This window comes from Callithrix jacchus, chromosome 11 (genome assembly GCF_049354715.1).
Source record: "Callithrix jacchus isolate 240 chromosome 11, calJac240_pri, whole genome shotgun sequence".
NCBI lineage: Eukaryota > Metazoa > Chordata > Mammalia > Primates > Cebidae > Callithrix > Callithrix jacchus.
In genome coordinates, this window is record NC_133512.1 from 114,543,497 (window position 1) to 114,558,616 (window position 15,120).

Genomic DNA, 15,120 nt, shown 5'->3' on the forward strand with positions numbered 1-15,120 from the left:
GAAGTTGACTGAATGGAGAACTTTAAGGGCAGAGGCATAATTTAAAGGTTTGAATAAACTGTGTGTGTGTGTTTATGTGTGCTTTCCAAATTGGTGGGAGGCTAGCAATTAAACCTGTTAAAGAGACCACTATATCAAGAAACAAGACATTTTAATAAATCTAGATCAGCTTCTGTTTCAACCATTCAGAATGCTCTGCTTTGGGCCTGACATTAGAGCTTTGAAGGACCCATCGCACCAATACTTTCATCTCTTGATGCCTCAATTTCCCTTCCAAATGGGCATTTCATTGTTGACACACCTTCAGTTTTCTTTTGCCTTATCAACCATGCAGCAAAAACAATTTAAATTCATGCCTCACTAAAATTGCAAATTACTTTGGTGATAGACTGCCTGGGTCAAAATAGCAAATGATAAACCTGTAAATGCTAATGTTCTGTCTACTGTGTAAAGCTGGGCCCCAGAGGGAGGTGGTTTGGTGGAGTTCCCATTAAACTCGGCTCCACTTAGAACTCTGAGCTCCCCTGTTTTGAGATGAAGGGAATGGGGTTTTTTACTGAGAGGGGAATCTATTGGAGAATTCTCCTTCCTTAAGGGAAGATTCTGGGGTGCACCATCAAGCCTGATGAACCTGCTGCTATAGTTTTCTATCCTCCCAGGACAGGGCAGTGCAGTTGCAGCTGAATCTCGGCAGGCTCTGGGTAAGGTGCTGGTGTTGGGATCTTAGCAGGAGAGGAAGCAGACAAGAGGAGCCCAGCACGGATGCTTGTGAGCCGGAAGAGGCAATAGCATCTGCCAAGTTGATAAAGAGTAATGCATGGATCTTGAAATCCTGAAAGTGCAGAGGGAGGAGCCACCAAGAGGGAGGAAGAGCACAATGTCCCACCAGGGAAGCCGAAGCACTTCCTCTCTGGTTTGATTCCCGTTAAGCATGCCAGACAGACTCACTCAGAGAAGGATGGGGGTAGAGGAGAGTAGAAAATCAATTGTTTTTCATAGTTATTGATCTCTTTCAATGAATCAGCGTGGTAATGGAGTGGGAGGGGATGGAAGAGAAAGGGTCAGCCCCAAAGGGTGAGTAGAATAGGCATCCAGTTTGGATGGGAATGTCAGAAGCCCACTGAGGGTGCTGGGTGAGAAACTGCCACTGTGTCCCCAAGAGACTGCAGGAGAGGCAAGGCTCAGGTCTACTCAGGGTTGGGGGAGGGGCCTGACATGCTTGTTTAAATATTTGGGGTTGGAGATTCATTCAGATGAGTTAGACTTCCCTGCCCCCATGTTAGAAAATAATACATATTTAATTGCAGAAGAGATGGCTATAGAAAAGAGTACTGTAGTAGACGGTATGTAATTTCATGAGAGCATTGCAAACATTCCAGTTCTTTCTCCACATATGGCTTATGTAATTATGCTAGAACTTATATGTACAATATCATATCTTGCTTTGTTTGCTTATCAATAAATTGCATTTGCTACGCCATTAAAAGTGCATCCTTTAAAGAGAAGTTTTTTTGGCATAAAATAACAAATGACCATTAAAGAAAATTTGGAAAAATACAAAAATATTAAAAAAGGAAGTAAAAGTATTCAAAATTTCACCACCCAGAAATGATTCCTGTCGATAGTTTAGTATATTTCATTCTAAGCTGTCTTCTATACATATATACATAGTAAATTTACCTCCATGAAATTTTGATCACGATGCACCTGTATTTTTATGTTCTGCTTTTCCACTTATTTGATTGAATAATTTTTTAAAAAACATGATTTTTAATGTTTGTATAATGTTCTATTATATGTGCCCAGCAGTCTTTATCGTATTGATTCTATTACTTCCAGTGTTTGTGTTATACTAAACAACACAGTGGTGGCTTCTTTACGTCTACCTTTACCCTCTTGTCTTGGTACCTAGAAAATCTTATTTTTGCGGAGCTGGGATTTTCCCTAAGCTTCAGGTAGAAACTCCACTTCCCCTGGCCTGCTGAAGCTCGGCCCATGCGAAGTTTCTGAACTTGACTCAGAACCTGCTGAAAGCCTCCTGCGGTGGTCATCCCTCACTGACAACTCCCGTTTTTTTTTTAAGTTTAGTGTTTTTCTAGAGCTTTCTGTTTAATACAGTAATGCATATATGGCTCTTCAAGTTCAAATTAATTCAAATCAAACTAAATTAGAAATTAGTTTCTTGGTCACACTAAAGTTTCAGGTGCTCCAGAGACACACATGGCTCATGGCTACCATATTGGACATAAAGTCATGGAGCATTTCCACTGTGGCAGAAAATTTTACGGGAAGGTTACCCTGGGGATTTCTGATTGACTTGTCTTGGGATCTCTCCCAAGCCAAGTTTTTGTGGCTATCAGTCTCCACTTGCAATCCCCTTACACCATCTTCTCAGGTAGACCCATATTTCAGCCTTCTCTTTGTCTGATTAATACCTAATATTTGCATCTAAGGTGGAGGTTCTTTTTGTCTCTGGGTGAGTAAGAATTTAGCTAGAAATCTGAATGATAAAAGCACAAGTAAGCTTTTCTAGTGCTACCTTCTCAGACTCAGTGAGAAAGAAAATGGATATTCCTAGCCAAAAAAGGAAGTTAGTGGAGGTGGCATCTTACCTCTCCAGGCTGGGAATGGCTCAGCTGACAGAAGGGGTGAGTTGTTGTTCCTATAATCACTGCCTTTATAGAGCTGGGGCCTTTCTCCTCAGCGCAAGGGAGGGCTAGAGCTTCTGTCAGTGTCTCCCAGGCAGGTTTTACAGCAGAGCTTGGGCAGAGCAAGGCCATGAGTCACCACTTCCCCTTTACATAGGACTGGCCAGGTGTTGCCAGACTCTGAGAGCACGTGGCAAGCAAGCAGGGACTGAGGGCTCTGGCACATGGAGAGATACCAGTGTTCAGGAGTGAGCAAGTTGCTTAAACACATCAGGGTGCTGAGAAGGATAGGGTGGGACACAAGTGACACACCAACGCTTGTGAAAAACATAACTCCAAGCCATATACATTCACATTTCACCCAATGCACCAGGATCCCAATTCAGACTGTTGCGGTCTAAGCAGATGGCATCGGCCAAATGTATAGAATGGACTTCAGGCTTTAATTACCTGGGGGCGGGGTGTATTAGTCTGTTCTCACACTGCTAATAAAGACGTAGCTGAGAATGGGTCATTTATAAAGGAAAGAGGTTTAATGAACTCACAGTTCCACATGGCTGGGGAGGCCTCACAATCATGATGAATGACAACAGAGGAGCAAAGTCACATCTTACACGGCAGCAGGCAAGAGAGAGCATGTGCAGGGGAACTCCCCTTTATAAAACCATCAGATTTTGTGAAACTTATTCACTATCACAAAAGTATCATGGGAAAGACCTGCCCCCATGATTCATTACCTCCCACTGAGTCCCTCCCATGACACATGGGAATTGTGAGAGCTACAATTTAGGATGAGATTTGGGTGGGGACACAGACAAACCATATCAGGGGGACAGTCTAGTGGCCAAAGAAAGTCTCATTACAAAGTAAGATTTGTTTGGAAGGCAGATTCTAGACCCCAGAAGAGATTGTGTTAAAGGCTCCTCCCAAGGCAGGTCCTTATCCTTTGTCCACTGCCTCTTCTCAGAAGACAGTGGCACCGTGGGGAAGGAAATGGAGATTGCTTGCCCAAGGGGAAGTTAAGGAAGGAGGCATTTCTCTGGTACTCAGGTTAGCTCCTAGAGTCTTAGCTCTGTCAAAGCAATAGCAAGAGACAAGTTTGTCCTGCTCAGTGACCAGTCCTCAGGGCAGGCACATGGTAGGTGCTTCATAATTTTTGTCAAGTGAATGAATAACAATTATTTTACAATTTGAATTAATCTGGTCTTAATCAATCTCGACATGCCCGCAAAGGGCAAAGGTATTTTAGAGAAGATATGAGAGTAGTAGAAAAAATATATTGCATCCCATCCCTCACATTAAATACTTTTTATATGCTGAAAAAAAAAAAAAAAAAGAAGAGAAAGAGTCAAGGATGAAGTACCAGGCAGGGGCACAAAGCCATTCCCTAACATCAAGAATATGGGAGAAGCAGCAGTTTGGGTTTTGCAGGGACTGAGATGAGGTTTGTCATTCTGTCAAATGCCAAATTTGAGGTGTCTGAGAATCATCAACATTATACTAAAAAAAAAAAAAAAAAAAAAAAAAGAAGTACACACTGCTGAAGCCACCACCCAAATTAAAAATCAGAGTTTTACCAATAAGATAGATGCTGTCTGCATTCTCCTCCCCAAACAGATTCCATGGCCCTGCTCTTTCTTTCATAAAAATAACCACTATTTTGAATTTTATGTATGTCATTCCCTGAACTTCTAAAATATAGTTTCGCCTCCTCATCTGTGTGAATTATTGAGAAATATGTTGTTTCATTCTGCTTGATTTTGAGTTTAAAAAAGACATATTGATGATAATCCTTTGAAACTTGCTTTTTATTCAACATTATGTTTCTAAGATTATCCTTGTGTCTGAATTACATTCACTTTTCACCATTACCTAATTTTCCATTGTGTGCAGATACCAGACTTAAAGTATGCACTCTCTCACTGACGGGCACATAGGTTGTTTCAGGCTTTTAATGGAAGCATTATGGTTGTGGACATCTTGCATATGTCTCTTGGTACACATGTGTAAGAATTTCTCTAGGATGTGCACCTGGAGTGGAATCACTCACTCTATGGTAGGTGTAGTTTTAACTTTCAAGACATTTCCATATTATTTTCCAAACTGCCTGAATATACTCCTGACAAAATAATTATTCTCCTGACATAAGAATTCCCACATCTTCACATCCTCACCACCACTTGTTATTCTCGACTTTGTTAATTTTTGCCAGTCTGGTGAGTGTGATATTGTGCTCCTAATTTATATTCTCCTAGTAATGAAATCTTTTCATGTTTCCTCTCTTTAGTTTTGTTTTTCATATTTCCTTTCTATAGCGGCATCCTTTTTCATGCTTTTTTTTCATTTGACTTGTAAGAATTTTCAGGTCAAAGAGTTTCCTTTGGGCTTTGTCTTTTCTTTGACTTGTAAGAATTATTTCTGTGTTCTAGATACTAATCCTTGGGTGATTAAATATTTTTTCAATGTTTTCTCCAGTTGCTGTTTACTTATTTAGTTGTATCTTTTGATACCTCAACATTTCTTTCTTTTTGAACAGAAGTTCTTGATTTTAGAGTAGTCGACTTGTATCAATCTTATTTTTTGTGTTTTAAGAATCCCTTTCTGAATTCGAGTTTGTAAAAATACTCCTCTATCTTATCTTCTAAGTGTTTTAAAGTTTTTTGCTTTTTGTATTTAAGTCTTCAATGCACCTGGAATTGATTTTTATGTGAGATGGGAGTAGTGATTCACACATTTCCCTGGATATCCCATTGGGATAGCCAATGGAGTATCCTTGTGTGGACAGACAATTGTCTTGGCACCATTTATTGTAAATTCATTCTATCACCAGTGACTCAAAAGCCACTTCTGTATCAAGAATATAGGTTGACTTAATAAATCTTGAAATCTAGTAAGGCGAGTTCCTCGTTTCATTATTCTTCAGTGTCTTTATTTCATTCTTAATCTGGAGGAAAGATGGCAGTTCCCATGCCCAAGGTCATAAATAGCAGGGATTTAGAACTCTGACAATTTGTGTCTGATGCTTGTTTATAAAGGCTGCACCAAGTAGACTATGCCAAAAACATCTATCTGTGATGCTGAAGTCCCCAATTCAATGTAGGAAATTCCGAGTGTCTTTTAGCCTTGGGCTATACTTTCAATATCCTTCTAAGTGCTGAATTCCTAAGACAGCAAAATCATCTGACAGGAATGTTAGGGTTTACCCAAGGACAGGATAACTATCAGCGTTCGGTTTGTAAACCAGATGCAGTGGATGTGACAGTCCCGGGAGGGAACCAGCATGGTCTCAGGATGGCTTGCAGCCGCTGGTGCTATCCTGTCACACATTAGGAGAGAAAATGAAGCTGGAAAAAAAAAAACAAAAAACAAAAAAAAACACTGCCCGAGATGTTCTCAGCAAAGTGCTTTTCCTCAAAACCTCTCAGAGACAAACAGACTCTGAGATGCATCTAGGAATATCTCTGATGTAGAAAAATACAAGGTCAGGCCAGGTGCAGTGGCTCATGCCTGTAATCCCAGCACTTTGGGAGGCCGAGGCGGGTGGATCACGAGGTCAAGAGATCGAGACCATCCTGGTCAACATGGTGAAACCCCGTCTCTACTAAAAATACAAAAAATTAGCTGGGCATAGTGGTGCGTGCCTGTAATCCCAGCTACTCAGGAGGCTGAGGCAGGATAATTGCCTGAACCCAGGAGGCGGAGGTTGTAGTGAGCCGAGATCGCGCCATTGCACTCCAGCCTGGGTAACGAGCAAAACTCCATCTCAAAAAAAAAAAAAAAAAAAGAAAAATACAAGGTCAGAGACACATTGGGTGCAGGAAGTACAATAGCTATTTATTGAGTGCCTACTATGTGCCAAGCACTATTTGGCCTTGAACAAAACAGACAGGTTGCTGACATTCTAATGTGGGAAAGCAGACATTAAACAGCTAAACAAATGAGCCAGATAATCTTACCTATGAATAACAGTTATCTAGAAAGGAAAACTGCATGATGCTCAGGGAAGGCTCCTCTGGGGCTGTGTGAATGGCAGAAAGGGGCAGCCTTGGGAAGGTCTGCTGTTCAGCTCGGTCCTTCAACAAGGGCAGCTCAATAGAGCAGCTGGGCCCAGGTGTTGGCACCTCTGCTCCTTTCTCCTGTGGAGGCCTGGAGTTTTCTTCCATGCTCTTAGAGGTGGTTTTTTACTCACCAGCTTCCTCGTACCCTATCCTCTATCCAATCCCTCCTGCAGACTGTGGCAGCCTCCTTAGAGAGCTGCTGCCTGAAACTTGCTCTTCAGAGATGCCACTGTATTCTTCCTGATCAGCCCCATCTGCATGAGCTGTGGGGCCATGTGCTCTCGGCTGCCCCAGCCAACCTGGCCTTTCCTGTTTTGCAGTGATGCACCAAGCTGTCCAGGGATTCAGGCTCCATTGCTGGGGCTGTCATTGTCCCATCTGGTGCAGAGAGCTCAGAACCAGAAACCAGGAGACCTAGGTTCTCGTCCTAACTTGCTATGTGACCTCGGTTAAGCGTGTCTGGACTCCCTCCTATAGAATAGAAAGACTGCATTAGTGATTCTCTAATTGTTCTGTGGGGCCCAGATCTTTTCTTTCTCCAGAAGTGATTTGAATTTTATCCAAAAACTATTTTTATATCTGTAAAAGGAAAAACGAAACTCCAATGGGTTATATGCCAAATATCAACATTTTAAAACTCAACATGTTAATTTGTTTTGCTAGGCAAACTCATTTTTGCACATATCTTAGAATAAATCTCTTATTGACCTATGTGTGTGTGCTTGTGTGTGTGTGTGTATATATATATAGATACACACACACATGCACATATATATCTACACACACGTAAACTATTAAAATGTCATTGATTTGGATGCTTATAACTTGACTTTTACTTGGCATGCCTGCACCTAATAAACAGTACCAGCAAGTGCATGACTACAGCGCATACCTTCCCTGAGCAATTCGCCAGGTCCGTGCTTGCAGCATGTTCTCAGTGAACATTGTAATATAAGCTGGGCCTGCCTTTTCTTCTTTTGTAGTTAAATATTTTAGTTGAAAATAGCTTTAGATTTACAGAAAAGTTGTCAAGATAGTAGAGAGTTCCCATATATTCTTCACCAGCCTCCCCTAATGTTAACCTCTTACATCCCCCTCATGCCATTGACACAGCAGGGAAATTAACATTGGTACAGTACTGTCACCCCAATTACAGACTTCATTCAGATGTCACCAGCTCTTCTACTACTGTTCCTGAGTCCGCTCCAGGGTCCCACATGGCATTTAGTTGTCATGTCTTCTTAGTCTCCTCCAGTCTGTGATGATTTTCCAGTCTTGATTTCCATGACTTTGACACCTTAGAAGAGTGCTGGTCACATATTTTGTAGAATCCCCCTCAATTTGGATCTGTCTGGTGATTTCTCATGATTGGACTGGGGTTATGCATTCCAGAACCCCAGTCTGATCATGAGATACAGACCACATGGACTGACCATTTCAATGCACAGAGATCTTGCCCACTAGTACTGTGGCTCAGTCAGCATTTTGGGATACAGCCCAATCAGACCAGTATTTCCTCTCTTGAGCTGGATTGAGGAGGGAACATGGGGACTGAAACCTTGATTGCTTCTGCTTTAATTATTCCAAAAAGGTAAAAAAGCACTGGGTGGAGGAGCCCCTCATTAGGGATCACTGGGGATACTGAGCAGCATTACTGTTGAGAGTGTGAAGGCAGAAGGAAGCTGAGAAACAGCTCTTAGTGATGTCCCTTGGCTGAGACCCCATAGGAAATGGTGAAATCCTATATTTTATGGCCCTGAAAAATTGGTAAGACTTGGAAAAGAGGAAAGTTCTGTAAGTCATTAGTCTCTGTAATCAAGAATTATGACTACTGTTGGAAATGGAAAGCATATCTGTGCTCAGAAGGACAGACATCATGTGTGAGTGGGTATATGTATGCATATGTGTGTGTGACAGTGTGTATACGTGAGTATATGTGTGAGTGTGAATGTATGCATAAATGTGTGTGCATGTGAGTGTATGTGTGAGTGCATATGTGTGTACATGTGTATATAACACTGAGTTTGTGAGTTTGTGTGAGTTCATGAGTGCATATATGAGTATGTGACTGTGCATGTGATTGTATGTGTGTTTGTGGGTATATGACTGTGTGTTCATGAGTATTTTGTGAGTATGTGACTGTATGAGTGTGTATGTAAGTGTATGTGTGAGTGTGAGTGTATGACAGTATGTGTTCATAAATGTATATGTGAGAATGTGTGGGTAGATGTGTTTGTGAGTGTGTGTGTGTATATGATAGTGTGTGTTTATGAATATATGTTTTGAGTGTATGTGTTTGTATGTGACTGTGTGTATGTGAGTGTATATGTGTGTACATGATAGTGTGTGAGTATATGACAGCATGTTTGTGAGTATATATGTGTGTGACTGCATGTGTGAGTGTATGTGAGTATATGTGTGACTGTGAGTGTGCTTGTGAATATATATATGTCAGTATATGGATGACTGTGTGTGTATGTGAGTGTATGTGAGTGTGTATGTGTGTATGATAGCATGTGGGTGTTTGTGAGTGTATATGTATGTGTGTGACTGAATATGTGGGTGTATGTGAGTGGATGTGTGTATATGATAGCATGTGTTTGTGAGTGTATGACAGTGTATGTTCATAAATGTATATGTGGGTATATGTGTGACTATGTGTACATGTGAGTGTATTTGTGTATATGTGATAGTGTATGAGTGTATGACAATGTGTGTTTGTGAGTGTATATGTAAGTACATGTGTGACTGTATGTGTGAGTGTTTATGTATGTATATGATAGCATGTGGGTGTTTGTGAGTGTATCACAGCATGTGTTTGTGAATGTATATGTACGTGTGTGACTGTGTGTATGTGTTGGTGTGTGAGTGTATATGTGTGTATACAATAGTGTGTGAGTGTTTGTGAGTGTATGACAGTGTGTGTTTGTATGTGTGGCCGTGTGTCTGTGAGACTGTGGAACTGGCAGTGGCTTGGGAATTGGGTCCTAGTTCCAGCCTAGTTTCAGGCATTCAACAACTTTACATCTCAATTTCCTCTTTCATAAGACAAACTCACTGATAGGGCTCAGACTGGTGGCCTAAACAACAAGTATTGATTTCTCAAAGTTCTAGGGGCTGGGAAGGCCAAGACCAAGGTATCAGTAGGATTGGTTTCTGGTGAGGGCCCTCTTGCTGGATTGCAGATGGCCACCTTCTCACTGTGTCCTCACAGGGCAGAGAGAGCACTCTGGTCTCTCTTCTTCTCATGAGGACACTAATTCCATCACGGAGACCCTGCATTCATGACCGTATCTAAACTTAATTACCTCCCAAAGCCCCCATCTCCAAATACCATCACAGTGGAGATTAGGGCTTCAACATAGGAATTTTAGGGGGCCACAAACGTTCAGTCCATAACAGGGAGGAAATATGAAAGAGACTTCCCATGAGTTTAGGTGTTTGGAGTGGAAAAGACTGAGGGTGGAGGAGGAGCTTGGTGAGTCCAGCCCTTCAGCCGTGTCCTCTGATGACTCATCCTCAGAGAGTCCACAGTGCTTCCAGGGGAAAAAAATACCAAGGGACTGACAGAGGGGAGATTAACCGTGTTCTATGAAGCTTGTCACCTTAATGGTCTGATGAAAGGAGGTGACAGAGATAGATCAGAATAATACCGTAGATCACTTACTGAATTGCCACTATCATTAACAGCCTTAATTAGTCCATAATATACTGAACCTCCACAGCAAGTGCCACTGTTAGAAGTGGAAATCAGGCCAGTCGCTGGGGCAGCAAGCGGCAGGAATGCAAATGTCGCAGACCCCTCAGATCCACACAAAGCCTTCTGACCTTGGAACTCCAGGTACTGGCTCAAGCACAAAATTCAAACCTGAGTTTCTCATCAAGCCTGGCTCTGGCTCCTCCCTCTTTACAATTCTGTTCTCTTCCTCACTGCTCTGATCAATCATTGCAGCACTTACTGCTTTCACTTCTCTTGATGGTAATGCTACCTTACATGTGCACGTCGCTTTGCGTTTTCCCCAACTTGTGTCTGTGAGATTGTGGAACTGGTGGCATCTTGGGAACTGGGTCCTAGTTCCAGCTAGATTCATATATTCAGCAACTCTACATCTGAATTTCCTTACTCATAAGATGAGCCTCTGCCAGTGGGCCCCAGCTGCCTAAGATACTCTCCTATTCTTATAGAAACTGTGTATTAGTTCGTTTCCACCCTGCTATAAAGAAATAACCAAGACTAGATACTTTCTAATGAAAAGAGGTTTAATTGAATCACAGTTCCACATGGCTGGGGGGGGGGCCTCAGGAAACTTACAATCATGGCAGAAGGGAAAGCTGGCATCTTCTTCACAAGGCAGCAGGAGAGAAAGTGCATGTGAAGGAGGAGCTGTCAAACACTTGTAAAACCATCAAATCTCATGAGAACTCACTATCATGAGAACAGCATGGGGGAAACTGCCCCCATTATCCAATCACCTCCTACCAGGCTCCTCCCTTGGCACATGGGGATTATGAGGATTACGATTCAAGATGAGATTTGGGTGTGGACACAGAGCCAAACCATATCAGACTGGGAACATGAAATGAGGGTGAAGAAAGCAGCTGCCTGAGACTTGGCATCTGGTTATGGTGTAGGTTCTTAATAGGCATCCTTAGCAGCAGGTAGCTCAGCCCTGTGAACCATGCTCAGCTCTACAAACTAAGCCAACACATCTAAGAAGGCATCCCTGGCTCGAGGCACTGGGTGTGGTCCTAATCCCAGGGGAAACATCTGTTGGTCTCTCTAATACACTCAGGCTCTCAGCTGTGCCTACCTCTCTTGACCTGTACTTGAACTGGGCACACAGGGTTGGCAGTTGGTTTGGGAAGTATGAGAGAGAGAGGGAGGTGGGCTCTGAGATTTTTATCAGATGAGGAGACTGAGAACCAAACCTCCTTATGGTTCAGAGTCTGCCACTGGGAGCCAGAAAGGGTGTCTTTTTGTCAAAGGTCTCTGCCTTTCAGATATTGATTCATCATCTTTAATTTTGGACGGGGCATGCACATCATATATTCTTTCCAACTGCAGATCAACTGCCATTATTTCCTTCATCATCTTCCTCTTTAAATCTATCATGAAGGAATTACAGTGGCTGGGGATCATCTATTTCCCTGGAACTGATGCTGAAAGGGGGCTGGGATAACAAATATCCTATTAGAGTAAGGTAATGTTCTTCTCCTGAATTGAAATGCCCCTTTCTGGTCACCCAGCCCCTTGGGTGGTGAAGAGGCAGGAAGCTGTGGAGCCAATTGTTGCCTGTGCAGTAAGGAGGAGGAGGCTGGGGCGAAGCTGCTGGGCAGAAGAGCCATGGGGCAGCCAGAAGCACAGGTCACGACCAAGTCTATAGTCTGCTTCTGTGCCAGGGATTCTTGGGCAAGATGAAGGGCATACTTCTTGGTTGTGATAGTGATAGTGAATGTTTCTTGACTGCTAACCATTTATCAAGTGTTAAGCTAATCTTTTTTTTCAATTATCAATTTTTTTTTATTGCATTTTAGGTTTTGGGGTACATGTGAAGAGCATGCAAGATTGTTGTATAGGTACACACGTGGCAGTGTGCTTTGCTGCCTTTCTCCCTTCACCTATATCTGGCATTTCTCCCCATGCTATCTCTCACCAACTCCCCACCCCCTGCTGTCCCTCCCCTATTTCCCCCTAACAGACCCCAGTGTGTAGTGCTCCCCTCCCTGTGTCTATGTGTTCTCAATGTTCAACACCCGCCTATGAGTGAGAACATGCGGTGTATGATTTTCTGTTTTTGTGTCAGTTTGCTGAGAAAGCTAATCTTTTAAGCTAAGCCTAAGCACCTTGCAAACATCCCATGAGGTGGGCTTGGCTACTGTCTCCATACTGTCTCAACTGTACCATGAGGGGGAGGTTAACTCACCTGCCAGGGAGACAAAATCATAGATGTTAAGTTTGAACTCGATTGACTCCAGAGCCCTTTGCTCACTCATTCCTCTGGGCCGCTGTCTTTCAAACACTTTTGGCTGCAACCCATGGTAAGAAATATATTTGACCGGGCGTGGTGGGTCACGCCGATAATCCCAGCACTTTGGGAGGCTAAGGTAGATGGATCATGAGCAAGAGATCAAGACCATCCTGGTCAACAAGGTGAAACCCCGTCTCTACTAAAAATACAAAAATTAGCTGGGCATGGTGGTGCGCGCCTGTAGTCCCAGCTACTTGGGAGGCTGAGGCAGGAGAATTGCTTGAACCCAGAAGGCGGAGGTTGCAGTGAGCCGAGATTGTGTCATCGCACTCCAGTCTGGGTAACAACAGCGAAATTCCGTCTCAAAAAAAAAAAAAAAAAAAAGAAATATATTTTAGCTATGACCCAAAATCCACACATATATTTGAAATTAAACATCTTCCTAAAATAATACTTGCATTTACTAGTGTGTCACATATTCTGACTTTTGAAAATTTCCATTTTTTTTTTTTTTTTAAGAGACAGGGTCTCCTTCTGTCACCCAGGCTGGAGTGTAGTGGTGTGATCATAGCTCACTGCAGCCTCAAGCTTCTGGGCTCAGGTGATCCTCCTGCCTCAGCCTCCCTAGTAGCAGGAACTATAAGCATGTGCCACCACACCTGGATAATTAAAAAAAATTTTTTTGTGGAGATAGGGTCTTGCTGTGTTGCCCAGACTGGTCTCAAACTCCTGTCCTCAAACAATTTTTGCCTTGGCCTCTCAAAGTCCTGGGATCACAGGTGCAAGCCATCATGCCAGGCAGGCCGTCATTCTTTTTAAAAAAGGCTTGTTGGACTTACCAAATTGATTTCACAACTTATTGGCAGATTGTGGACCCTCAGTTTGGAAACCCCTCCCCTTGGAGCCGGCAAAAGCCATTTTAACCACAAGGAGCAATTCTAACATGGCGTCTGAGACTGGGATGAAATTTCTAGGAGGAGAGAAGCCCCGCAGCTTGATTATGCTGCATTTGGGTTTGGGGCAGACTCCAGAGGCTGCTTGGTGAGCCAGCACACCTGGCAGCTGGAATTAAGGCGACCTTTGCTGTGTTTCACGTGTGTTAGGTACTGTGGGTGCTCTGAACATGCACGTGAAGATTCCTGCCCTTGAGGAGTTTATGATCTTTTTCAAAGAGCATCTCTATGTAAAACAGCAAAAAAACAATACCAGACAGACAGGGTCCTGCAGAAAGCTGAAGGAACATGGAGGAGCTTCATCATTACCTGTCCATACGCAAGCCTTCCCACAAACAGAGCTGTAGTCCCATATGAGCTGCCCTTCCACTTAAAACATCTTTCTTCTCCCTCCTCCTTCTCCTGCAGGAAAAAGATTCAGTGGCAGATGATTGAAATTTTCCCTCCCACCCCTGTCTCTAGCCACCTAACGCCGTTCTCTGGAGGTAACTAGCCCTTCTAGTTTCTTGTGTCTCCTTCCAAAAGAGTCTAGCAAGTATAAGCAAGTGTAAATTGATATTTTAACACAAATTACATTGTATCATACTCACTGTTTTGCATCTAGTGCTTTCTATCTAGTACCTTTTGCATCTAACACTTAATCTGGCTTGGAGATCACTGCATAGCAATAAAGAGTTCCACGTTGTGTTTTTTTTTTTTTTTTTGGAACTTTCTAAAAATTTCTGTTTGGGTGAGCCGTAGTTTCTTTAATCAGCCTCTAATGGATGAAACATTGAGATTATTTGCAATCTTTTTATAAAAACTAAAGCAGAGTGAGCAACCTCCTTGCACTCTGGGATGTGCCTAGATGGGGTAAGGTGGGCCTAGGAAGGCCTCTGTATGCATCTCTGCTCTGTGCCCTACCGTGTCCCCCCTCCCTTGCCCTCAACTTCAAGTCTGTCTGCTTCCTCCCTAGTTGCTCTCTCCTACCTCCACGCACCTGTGCATGCTGTTCCTTCTCCTTGGAATATCCCTTCTCCCTGGCTGACTCGCAACTCACCTTCTGGGTCTCAGCTTGAGAAATCCTTTCTTAGGGGCAACTGTGTTCATCCCAGCATTCTGTAGACTTGTAATCAATCACTTAATACTATACAGGGTGACCCGAAGGTTTGTATGCTGTTGGGAATTTTAATATATTTATTCCTATAATACAAACAATCTGCAAGATGGAAAAGAGAGGAAACGTAATCATACTTTACATATTTAATTATAGAAATGTTGGCTTTCGACATATCCAGCATCATTTTAGATACATTTGGATAGAACCATTCTGTATAGCGAAGGGTTTATTACCTAGAAAATTAAGGAAAGAAATTAGAACAAATGAATCATTAAAAATTTCATTGAAATCTTGAGTAAATTCATTCCCTTTCACACTTTGCAATTTGCTTATATATTATATAGAAGGGAATTTATTAAAAACTCAAACTGCACAAGAATTACATGGATATCC